We start from the raw sequence: 11,839 nt of genomic DNA on the forward strand, positions 1-11,839 counted from the left end.
GATGAAACAAAGTTTAATTATAAAAATATAAATAATGAAATGAAAATTTTAATTGGATGTGTGTCACTTTTTTGGGTTTTGTTTCAATCATTTTAAAATATCTAACTAGATTTTTTTTATGTATTGGATATTATTTGAGCATAAAACTTAAACTAAGAATAGTTAGAAAGATAATAATGTAGGATAAAATTCTCTTTTGAAAAATTTAGACTATGTTCGATAAAAATAATTTACTGATAAGTTAGAAGATACTAATGAGATGATTGATAATTTATAATTATTAATTGATTATTAATAGTTGATAAGTTAGTTGAATTATTTAATAAAATGATATTTTTTAATTTATATATATATATATATATATATATATATATATATATATATATATATATATATATATATATATATATATATATATATATATATATATATAAAATACTTAAAATTTTAAAAGTGAAAAGTAAATTTTAGTTAAAATAATAAAAATAAAAATGAAAGAAAAATTATAAATTATAAACAATAAGTTAAAATATTATTTGAAATAATATTTATAAAATAAGTTATAAATTCATAATAAAATTACAAATATAAAAAAATCCTTTATAATATAAAACTTATAAAGTATGTTAAAACATATCATGTTAAAACAAAACCTCAATATTTTTAAGACTCGTTTTTAATTTAGCATCTTTACGTAAAATATTCAAATATATTTAAACTAAAATTTCTATGTAAAACATATTTGACAACTAGTATGGGTAAAAAAAATTGAGATTTTTACATAGTTTTACACTGTTATTTAATAAAAATTTATAAATTTGTTATATCATTAAAGTAATTTAAAAATATAAATGTGATTTGATAGAATATACATTATCGATCGATTGAAAGTGTAAAATATTTCACATCATCAGTATTTTTTTTTCAAAAAAAAATAGTTTATATTTACAATTTCAATATATTTAAATACTATGCTGATAAATCCTCACACATTTAAAAATTACTCACACATTAAACCAAATTTATATATTAATAATCAATTTTTTTCATCTGTTAGTAATTAAACCAAAGTTATATATTAATAAGCAACTTTTAATATATATATATATATATATATATATATATATATATATATATATATATATATATATATATATATATATATATATATATATATATATAAGCTATTTTTATGAGTAATTTTTAACTTTTTGGATTCATTTAATAATTAATGTATCTTATTTATATATGGTCCAGATACATCAATTATTTAATGAATCTAAAAAGATAAAATTAATTATAATATATATATATATATATAAATATATATATATATATATATATATATATATATATATATATATATATATATATATATATATATATATATATATATAAAATATTATTTTGGCTCAATTAAAGGCCCAAATTGCTATGCTTCAGTTCTCCTTAACTTTACTTTATTTTAGATTCATTTAATAATTAATGTATCTTATTTATATATGGCCTAGATACATCAATTATTTAATGAATCTAAAAAGATAAAATTGATTATATATATATATATATATATATATAAAATATTATTCTGGCCCGATTAAAGGCCCAAATTGTTATGGTTCAGTTCTCCTCAACTTCACTTTATTTGACTTAAGGTATAAAGTCAGTTCACACGCAAAGGCATGGTACATTCTCTGAGCTCCACATTTCACTAGACTCATCTTGAATCTTAAACTAATTTGGACATTAGAGTGCTAATCATGTAGGTCCACCCTACGCTGTCGTGACGAAGATCAACACCACCGTTTCAAGATCCCTAGTTCTCCAACTGCTTCTGTTTCTGGTTCTCGAACAAAACAGTAGCGCCGTATGTGGTAAATGACTTCTAATTCCTACGATTTTCACGATTCCAGATCCAATCTCTGATTGACCAGTTCGTAACCTCCTCGGGGTCACGAATTCAAGATTGTTCAAAATCAAACACAGAGATTTGTCATAGTCAATTTAATCGATCATCATTTCAACTACGATTTGTCGAATTCCACATATCTAATTCCCTCGAAAACTCCACAAAGCAACATAAGAAATGATCCTAGATCCAAATCTAGATCCGCACCAAGTTTCCCAAAGGATAGAGATAATTTCCTTGAAATCATGCCGAATATTCATGGTCCATTTTTTGATCTAACATCCCATGTACTTCTTGTCGCTAACGTGGTACTTACTGTTGCGACATTGAAGATACGAATATTTCATGGTTATGTCATCTAGATATGACGAGTTCATAATTAAATTCGGACGCAAATCAAGTATCAAGGCACCTCCTATAGGTACCACAAGATCTCTGCCCGATGAGAGAATGTCTCCTTATGCCGGATCCAACAGGTCGGGGTGAAGATTGCCAGACATTTTCTTTAACGCTTAGGATAGTCAAGTAATAGAGATTCCCGAAATACGCCCCGAGGAAAGGCACCCCCGATCCTGGTTGCAAGGAGACCGGTTAGCAGTAATCTCATATTTCCGCCTGACATCTCCATTCCAAAGGAAGAACTGAACGGAAAGGACAATCCTTACTCCTTCACATATGCCAGGAAGATGTGTCTCTCAAAGAACGTCGTCCACATCCGACCATCCTCTAGAGTCCAGGGGAAGTCAACCAATAGGTCGGATCGCCTACGAGAATATCATTAACCACCTGTCGAATGATTTCGTCCTAGTGATCAGAAAATGCCTCGTTGGAGTATTCTACAAAAGAAACTCAGTGGTCCTAAGGTTTTCACGGTTATCTTTAAGCTACGTCCTCGATGAAGTCGGGCGCCCAATGATAAGCCTGTGAGCAAATATAAGGTGGGTTACTTTGATGTCTCGTCCAACCGAAGGAGATACCATAAAAAAGAGAAGCTCGCCTCCTAGATCCGCAAGGGGCGATATATACAAAAGACTCGGGATACTATGTTCATATTAAAGGTCTACCTATCTATTCATTTCATTGTTTCTTTGCAACAAATTCAATTCATTATTAATATAAATATTTGTACGTCATCTCTTTCTTCCTCTATAATATGCTTCCTTGTTTTTCTTTCTTTTAGAGTTCTTAAGACAGGGGTAACAAAGATTACACGCATTTTTGCATAGTCAAAGATCACACGTATTTCCACGTAGCCAAAGACTATAGGCATTTTTGCGTAGCCTAGGATTACACGCATTTCTGCATCGTCAAAGATCACACGCATTTTTGTGTAACCAAAGATCACACTCATTTTTCCGTAGCTGACACAACCTCTTCCTTTTCGAATCTAGCTAATCCACATGCATTAGGAGGTGAAGCACAAAAACTTCCACCTCGATCTGAGCCAAACCTCGGGGGCAGAGACGAGAATCTTACCCTTAGCTAAGGAATGGTCCTCTATGACCGGTCTCATTAGTTCCAAGCTTGGCCTTAGGGATCACAAGCAACACATTATATACAATGCGCTAACTAATATGCTACTACAACGAACGCTAAATACAACGAACAAATATAGCAACTAAAAATGATACCCAACGTTATTCAACGTGCTAAGTCACAAATCACAAAGGAAGTGGTGTTCGAGGAGCACATCAGTCACTTCAGTATGAAGCATCCATTTTCTGTTAGAAAGGCGGACACTTAGGGTTATCACACCTAAAGAAGACAGAACGTCACAATTGAGGGACACCGACGATCTCACCGAAGCGAACAAACTTTGCATTGTAGGGTAAAGGAGTAAGCACTAAAGTTACAAAAATTCACAAAAAACCAAAGACGCAACACAATGACAATGATAAAATGAAGCCAAGCGCAAAGCTCTAAGATAAATAATACTCAAATCATTGAGGTAAAAATATGTTTATAAATATTAAGAATTATTACACCTAAGACAGAAAGCCTGAGAAATTTTGCAGGAAATAAAATTAGACAAAGGAAAAAGGGAAAATCAAGTCGAAGCTTCTGGAGGTGTGGTACGATGATCACCCCCTGGAGTCACCTCATAAGCAGTCTGGAAGTGATTCAGCGCCTCGACCGAGGTTAGGTATTGGGATAAAACCTATTTTCTTGCTCCATGAATTGATCACGAACATTGTACACGCTCTGCATAGTCTGTTAAAGGGAATTATTGAGTATATCCTTGAAACCAGTAACCTCGTCTTCAAGGGTTATCAGAGTCTTCGTATGAATGTCACAAAAATTTATACTCATTTAAAATCTAACTTCACTTTGTACTATAGAGCCAACTCAATTGGCGATAGCATGCAAAAATCAAAGCAGCCGCCAATCAAACTGGCGATGACATTTGTAACGAATCAATCTATTATACTGGTGGAATATCGTTAGAAATAGTATTTTAATTCATTTTAAGTTAATGAGCTTATTGGGCCTATTTTGGCTAAGTGAAGAATAGTAGTGTGGTGTTAATTTTTAGGCCCAATGTTATTTTAAGAATAGGTTTTAGTGTTAGTAAGAGATTAAGGGAAGTGTAGAGATATCATAGAAGAGAAGTCATTTTGGAAGAGAGGGGGCTAGGTCTTGAAGAGGAGAAACAAGCTTAGAGAGATCCAAATCCAAGTGCTAGGATTTGTAGAGTTTTCTTCAATCCAAACAAGGTAAGGGTGGAGTTCTCTTCCTATAATGGGGCCTATGAGCAATTGTATGTTGGGGATTAGAGATTTAGGTTGTTGCATTTTCTTGTGTTAATCGATTGTTTGAAGTAGAATTTTTCCATGAAATTGATAAAATCTAAGCTACTGTGTTTCTAAACTACTGTCCAAAAATGATTTCTGTGTTATAACTTATCGTATGAAAACTTAGAAATGGAACTGAAATGAATGAATCCCTGTTTACTGAGATGGCCGCCTCAAACCCATATTTTCATTTCGATAAATCTGTCACTGAAACTTAAGTAGCTTGATATTAGTTAGATATGTTAATGTCATGAGAATAGTGCTAGGAAACACACCCTGGGTATAGCTTATTGGAGACGCACACCCTATGTATTGGAGGGGGCCGTCTCAAGCTAACCATGTTCCTCCATTGTTTTCCTTTTTTTTAATGGCAAATTGGTACTGTAGCTGGTTCCCATGAGATGTCTGCCCTAGTAGCTGAAAGTCCCTTGTTCTTTTTCCTTGCTTTAAGACGCCGGTCCTAGTGTGTAGGGGTGGGCGCCCCATGTTTCACCTTCAATGGAGGTGGCCGCCCCTAGCCCTGTTCCTACTTGTTTTGTTTTTGTCTTTTTTGTTACTTGTAATATTCTAGATATGTGTTACAGGATAAGAGTAATTTTGGTAAATAAATTATATAACTCAGTAGTAATTTAATAGAAAACAGAAACAGTAGCAGTTTGCATATTTAGGAATGGAGCAGCATGTTTAGTAGCAGTAGCAAATAAAATAATGCAGTAGCAGAATTTAGTATCTTTAAATAACAGGAAATGTTCAGGTTATCCGATGAATGTATAACCGGAAATTAATTGAATTGTGTCCAATTAACCGGTGTTGAGTCGTGATTATATCTTATGGATTGTTGTGAATATCTTTGTGATTATTTGTTAATGGTATCGACTGTTGATTATGTGAATCATCAGTATTGTTCCGTTGTTTATATGAAGTCGTTGGAATATGTGTGAAGTGTTATTACCTTTAATAATCGGTAATAATTGTGATATAGGCGTATGCCTTGTGACAAATATTTTGTGAAGTAAATGATGATGATGATGTTGTGTGATGTCCGGTTCATTGAGTCGGATACATTTGCATATATATATATATATATATATATATATATATATATATATATATTGTGTCGGACTGGATTGACAAATTAGTGACGAAGGCTTATGCCTTGTGCCTCTGAATTGGGCAATTGGTGATGGGGGCTGAAGCTCCGATTGGTACCACATGCATATGCATGAGTCATGTCCCATGTGTCTTATGTGATTCATAGTTGTGACATTTTGTGACTATATTGTGATTGTATTTTTGTGACTTGTTAAATGATGGAAGTGTGTGAAGATGTGAATTAATGATTTTATGAATAGTATGATGATATCAATACTTGTGAATGCGATTAACTGAATATGTCTAGTTTCTGATATATAATTTATCATACACTCAGTTATATGAATTGATATCTCACCCTTTCTTTGTTTTGCCGTTGCCTTTATATTGGTAACGTGCAGGTAATCCTCTTTGAGGGAGAGATTAACCGAGTTGGTCTTGAGTCGTTGTCGCTCTGATACGTAGCACTCGGGGGGGGGGGGGGGGGGGGGCGAACGCGTTGATTTACTTGTTTTTGGATCATTATGTCTTGACGAATACTTGAGTTGTCTTTTTGAGATTGTCACTTTAACTTGTGTTAATTGTTGAATTAAGATGCTATGAATCCTTGAATTGGTTGTTGAGTTCCCGTTGTACTTTAATGGAAGTTGATTCATGTTAAAGACTATTATTTGATGTTATTGGTTCCTCCGTATCTTGTGAATGCTATGTATCTGATTTATGTGACAAGGTGAATTGTCTTTGAATATGAATATGTGATACCTCAATTGCTTCGTTGTGAATTTTTATAATCTGATTTTATTTAAATGTCGTGGGTAGAATTGGGGTGTTACAAATGTTAGAACAAGAATTGTTCTGATCAATATTCTTAGTTTTGATGATAACATTATATATGAATTTTCTATAAGACAATGTGGTACTCTAATCCTATGCATTTTCCATTTCAGGAAATATATAAAGAGTATGCACAATTCAGCGCAAGAAGCACTGACTCAGAAGGTTCAAGTATGCAACATCAGAACATGCTCTCGCAAGACATCAGAAGATGGTCAAGCAGAATCAGAACATGGTCTATGAAGCATCAGAAGAACTTAAGTTCAGAAGTAGAAGCACTGAAGTTCTTATGGTATCACGCTAGAAGCACTTCAAAGTCAGAAGACAAGAAGATGCTCTGCACCAAGCTGAATGAATCTGATATTCAAACATTGTATCTACAAAGATCAGATCAGAAGCAAGTACAGGATGACAGGCTACGCTGACTGACAAAAGGAACGTTAGAAGCTATTAAAGGCAAAGTCAGTTAAAGCAGGAAAAGAAAGGCTCGAGGTAGTTGACAAAAGAGTGAAACATTAAATGCAATGCTGTACGGATCACGCAACGCATTAAATGCTCCCAACAGTCATCTTCTCAAAACGCCTATAAATAGTGAAGTTCTGATCAGAAGCAAGGTTACCAATTTACGAACTACTCTTACAAACTTGCTGAAACGCTGTTGAATCAAAAGCTATCAAACTTCATCTTCAACCTCACATTACTTTTGTAATATCTTAGTGAGATTTAAGCTTAGAACTTAAGAGAAATATCACAGTTGTGATTATAGCTTATTAAGAAGCATTGTAATACTCTTGTAAGAATTTGTTTTACATTTATTTGTAAAAGGTTCCTAGAGTGATCAAGGTGTGATCAGAATAATCTAGAAGACTTAAAGGGTATCTAAGTGGAAAACCATTGTAATCAAGGTTGATTAGTGGATTAAATCCTCAGGTGAGGTAAATCACTCCAAGGGGGTGGACTGGAGTAGTTTCGTTAACAACGAACCAGGATAAAAATCATTGTGCAATTGTTTTTATCTTAAGAGTTTTTAAAGTCACACTTATTCAAACCCCCCCCCCCTTTCTAAGTTTTTTTCTATCCTTCAATTGGCATCAGAGCGCCGGTTCTAAAGTGCAAGCACTTAACCGTGTTAGAAAAGATTCAGGAAGAGAAAAACACATAGCTTAAATGGCTGGTGTAAAAGATACATCTACATCTGGCTCTGCTGAGCAAAATAATGGAAATGGAAATGGATATTCTAGACCACCAGTATTTGATGGTGAAAACTTTGAATACTGGAAAGATAGATTGGAAAGTTATTTTCTGGGTCTAGATGGTGATTTGTGGGACTTGCTTGTGGATGGTTACAAACATCCACTGAATGCTAGTGGAGCAAAGATGTCAAGACAAGAGATGAGTGATGATCAAAAGAAACAATTTAAAAATCATCATAAGTCTAGGACTATTCTGCTGAATGCTATTTCTCATTCTGAATATAAGAAGATATCAAACAGAGATACTGCCCATGACATCTTTGAATCATTAAAGATGACTCACGAAGGAAATGCCCAAGTCAAAGAGACAAAAGCTCTTGCATTAATCCAGAAGTATGAAGCCTTCAAGATGGAGGATGATGAAAACATTGAAACAATGTTCTCAAGATTTCAAACCTTGACTGCTGGATTAAGAGTGCTTGACAAGGGTTATACAAAGGCTGATCATGTCAAGAAGATAATCAGAAGCTTGCCCAGAAGATGGGGCCCAATGGTGACTGCATTCAAGATAGCAAAGAATCTGAATGAAGTCTCTTTGGAAGAATTGATCAGCGCCTTGAGGAGTCATGAAATTGAGCTGGATGCTAATGAAACTCAAAAGAAAGGTAAGTCTATTGCATTAAAATCTTTAAATAAAAAATGCACTAACGCTTTTCAGGCAGAAGAAGAAGATTCTGAAGAATCAGAATCAGAAGAAGAAGAAGATGATGAACTATCCATGATCTCCAGAAGGGTAAACCAACTCTGGAAGAGTAAGCAAACGAAGTTCAAGAACTTCAGAAGTTCTAAAAAGCCTGAAAGAGGAGAATCTTCTGGAAGCAGAAGAAATGACAAGAAGAAGGTCACGTGCTTTAAATGCAATGAGCCAGGACATTACAAGAGTGAGTGTCCAAAGCTTCAGAAGGAGAAGCCCAAGAAGAAGTTTCATAAGAAGAAAGGTCTTATGGCAACTTGGGATGATTCAGATTCATCAGAATCAGACTCTGAAGGCGAGCAGGCAAACATTGCGCTGATGGCTACTGTGGATGTTGAATCAGAATCTACATCAGAATCAGACTTTGACTCTGAAGAGGTATTTTCTGATCTATCTAGAGATGAGCTAGCTTCTAGTTTAGCTGAAATTCTTGAAATCAAGGCTAAGCTTAGTATCAAGTACAAAAATCTGAGAAAGCTCTTTGTATCTGAAACTAAGAAGCTTGAATTAGAAAATTATGAACTTAAAGAAAAAGTTTTAAAACTATCCAAAGATGCTGAGTCATCTTCTGGTTCAGAAAAATCTATTCCAAGCTTGAACAATATTCTTAAAGAATATGACTTGAGTTTCAGAAAATTCTTATCTAAAGGTATTGGTAGAAGCCATCTTGCCTCTATGATATATGCTGTGAGTGGAAACAAGCGAGTTGGCATAGGTTATGAGGGTGATACCCTATACAATCTTGAACCAGTAGATGATATGAAAATCACATACAAGCCATTGTATGATCAGTTCAAGTATGGCCACTCCCATGATATTAGGCTCACCTCACATGCTAAAAGCTTTCACGTTACACACACTAAGAAGCATGTGACACAAAATAGAAAATATCATGTTGCTCAACCTAAGGAATATCATATTGTACCTCCTGTAAATTATCATGCTAAACCCAAGTTCAATCAGAACTTGAGGAAAACTAACAAGAAAGGACCCAAGAAAATGTGGGTACCTAAGGAGAAGATAATTTCTGTTGCAGATATCCTTGGCAGCAAAGAAGAAAAAGCAAAACATGTCATGGTACCTGGACTCTGGGTGCTCGCGGCACATGACGGGAAGAAGGTCTATGTTCCAAGACCTGGTGCTTAAGTCCGCTGGAGAAGTCAAGTTTGGAGGAGATCAGAAGGGCAAGATTATTGGCTCTGGAACCATAAGATACTGGTAACTCTCCTTCCATATCTAATGTACTTCTTGTAGATGGATTAGCTCATAACTTATTATCCATAAGTCAATTAAGTGACAATGGTTATGACATAATCTTCAATCAAAAGTCTTGCAAGGCTGTAAATAAGAAGGATGGCTCAATTTGTCTGGCACAAAAGATTAGGCCATGCTAGTTTGAGAAAGATTTCTCAGATTAACAAACTAAATCTGGTCAGAGGTCTCCCAAATCTGAAATATAAATCAGATGCTCTTTGCGAAGCATGTCAGAAGGGGAAGTTCTCCAAACCTGCATTCAAGTATAAGAATGTTGTTTCTTCCTCTAGGCCGCTAGAACTTCTGCACTGTGGAGATATACCATAGGGAGTGTGTGAAACTGACATGCAACAACAACTCCCAAATCCCCCGGTAAGCCTCGGTCGAGGGCATCAACTTAAAATTAATGATCAATGGGGCTATGAAAATTGGAGAGACTTTGCACGATCTGAATGTCGTAAATGGAAGCATAGTAATGAACGAGTCTTACATGAAGCTGTGATGCCAACCGAAACTAAACCAACTAGAAATTATATGAATTGGTACAAATTGGTTGCAACTGAGTTTATTTAGGAAGATAGGTATTTATATGACCCACACCAAACAACTTACACACAAGAAGCTTCAACGTCTAACCTCCCACAAAATTACCCGACCACTTACTCACAACCCCTTACCCAACAAAATTACAGACATACAAACACTTAAACCCACAACCAATATATGTAAGACACCTAACCACGAAACTAAGATCATACCCCATAACACCACCAATAAGATACTTATTATAAAAACACCCAACGTCCATTTGCCCCAAACTCATCATCCTACCATAGTCAAAACACGCAAACAACATATAACACCATTGCTTCCTCCTACCATAGCCAATATGCCCAAACGTCACAACACCAAGACATGCAAATACCATTGGTTTCCAAACACCACAACAACCATTTCTTTCTTTCTGCAATGAATCATTCACACCAATGTCGCCTTTCAATCGAACAGGCCGCACACCATTAACCCCATCATCACAACCTAACTACTCTGGTATGGGTCACAAACTCTGTAGGTGTTTTCATGTTAGCTGCATTTGTGGTAAAATATTCCTGGGTGTTCAATGTCTTGACCAATGTCATGACATGCTTTATATAGTGTTATGCATGCTGCATATGTTTAAGCTAATACAGGTTTTGTTAGTGAATGTCATGACTGATGTCATGACATCCATGTCTGATAGCAGGAGCTGTTATGTTTTATTATTATGTTTCCTGATTTCTCTCAATCTACAATTTAGGAAACATTTTATTGTGTGCTGAATATTTCTCCTAGAAGATTTCGTTAACAACATATTCTGTAACAACTTGATGACGTGTAAATTAGGTTAACTTGGCTAACCCTAATTTGGTTCTTGGAAATCCCGAGGCCCAAGAGCTACATATAAGAAGACTGCAATCCTAATTTAGAACGCAGAGAGATTTGTTAATTGTGAAGAATCGTAGTTCTATGTCTGTGTCTTTAGTCTCTTGTACTCCTAGCAATTGTCTTTTGATGATTGTATTGGAATAGGTCGTTTATGTTATTTGTCACTCTAAGCTTTTAAACACGAGTGTGTGTCTCTTGATTGAAGCTTTTAAGCAGATCAAGGTGTGTTTTTTGAAGTGTGTCTTCTCTTATTTGTTTAATGTTTGTTTGTAATCACTGTTGTGATTGAGGGGGAGTGAGTGGAGATACTCAGGTCTAGGAATAGATTAGAATTACATTGGGTAGGTCTTAAGTGAGGAGTTGTAAACGGGGGAGTTTAACTCTGAATTAATATTGCTTATATTGGATTCCCTCCCTGGCTTTGTAGCCCCCAGAGTAGGTATTGTTGTATACCGAACTAGGTGAATAATTTGTTGTGTTCTTTACTGTTTTTATGCACTTCTGTTTTAACGCTTTATTATGTCTGATTGTGGATGTCATAACATCCAGTATGACATCGAGTGTGAGTTACTATAATTTTCAATTG

Source organism: Vicia villosa, linkage group LG1, assembly GCF_029867415.1.
Source record: "Vicia villosa cultivar HV-30 ecotype Madison, WI linkage group LG1, Vvil1.0, whole genome shotgun sequence".
NCBI classification, from domain to species: Eukaryota; Viridiplantae; Streptophyta; class Magnoliopsida; order Fabales; family Fabaceae; genus Vicia; species Vicia villosa.